General features: G+C 28.1%; 1 long non-coding RNA gene across 1 annotated transcript; it reads right to left on the reverse strand.

Annotated features, from left to right (window-relative positions):
- Positions 1–866: 866 nt before the first annotated feature.
- Positions 867–1,094, reverse strand: LOC108967357. The gene is made up of 2 exons (XR_001993255.1): positions 1,005–1,094; positions 867–944 (listed from the first exon to the last, which is right to left on the reverse strand). It is a non-coding gene; the product is annotated as an uncharacterized LOC108967357 (long non-coding RNA).
- Between the last annotated feature and the right edge of the window lie 216 nt (positions 1,095–1,310).

The raw sequence follows: 1,310 nt of genomic DNA on the forward strand, positions 1-1,310 counted from the left end.
TTAAGAAAATTTCAAACATATTGAACAGATTGAATTATAAAAGTTGATAATTACTACAGTATATAGATATTGGCAACCCTGGGTTGTGAGAGATCCTGCTTTTTTGACTGTTTCTGCTATTATACTGTATTCCACAAGCAATATGGAGTCTCCTCAGGGAATATGTACAGCAATACAGTTAGTATACACAGAGAACGTATAATCCCTACAAGAACGCTGACAGTCAGCTGAACGTACATTTCACTGTCAGAGCTGCAAGAAATTCAGTCAGCGCGCAGAACAAAGTTTCTATAATTTTCTTAATGGCCTAGGAAAAAACTGATGTAAACAAACGCATGCATGTGAGCTTGCTTCTCTCTTTAACACACTGGTATTCGGAATTAAATCAGTATATATCTCTACTGCTTACTCTCATGCTTTTTATTGGTTCATAATGACTGAAAAGCTAACAYAGCTGCAATTTGTCATTTATGACTGTAAATCTGTCCATGATGACACATTTCTTTTGTTCAAATTAGTTTTATCTTTATTCATTTATAATCTGAATATTAAAATAACATTTATGTCAAAAATTTTGTAAAAAATTAATATAACTCTGTGTAATGAATTACATCAGAATTAAATTCGATATCTTATAAAATTTCTTTTTAAATCTATTTTAGATAATAACATATTATATCATAATAATTCATATTTCAAATCACAATAATTCATGTTTCAAAATTTACATATTTACATATCTTATTATTAAATCACAATAATTCATTAATTTTAAATCAAATAATTTATATTTCAACATCATAATGGTAATAAAATAAAATTAAATTAGTGAAAAATTATATTAATTGTTTCCTTTCCTATTACGGTATTTCGGTGGTGACCCCGTTCAATAGACCTCCGTATAGTCTTTTCCAAATTGAAAGATCCTTGTGGCTGGTAAACGACTATAAAATTGAAATTAATTAAAAAAAATTTTCTATTGCTTTTACATTAAACTTATTTACCTCTTAAAAATTCTTCGAAGATTTTTAGCTTACATAATGCTTGATTTTCTCCTCTTCCATCAAAATTGAAATACTCTATATATTTGAAAGAGTTTTCAATATTGTCCGATGTCCCTTAAAGTTTGTGGACATAACTGATCTGTAAAATATTTTTTTTTTTATTTTATAAAAGCTTACATAATAATACAATTATTATACAAACTTAAGAAAATACGCAGCACTAGCATCATGGGCTATCGGCCGACTGGTTATATTATATGCGTCGAAGAAGGTCGCTGTCTTTCAAAAAGTTGTAGATTTTCGAAA

The sequence above is a fragment of the Bactrocera latifrons genome, unplaced genomic scaffold, assembly GCF_001853355.1.
Source record: "Bactrocera latifrons isolate USDA-ARS-PBARC rearing strain unplaced genomic scaffold, ASM185335v1 scaffold_1837, whole genome shotgun sequence".
Lineage (NCBI taxonomy): Eukaryota > Metazoa > Arthropoda > Insecta > Diptera > Tephritidae > Bactrocera > Bactrocera latifrons.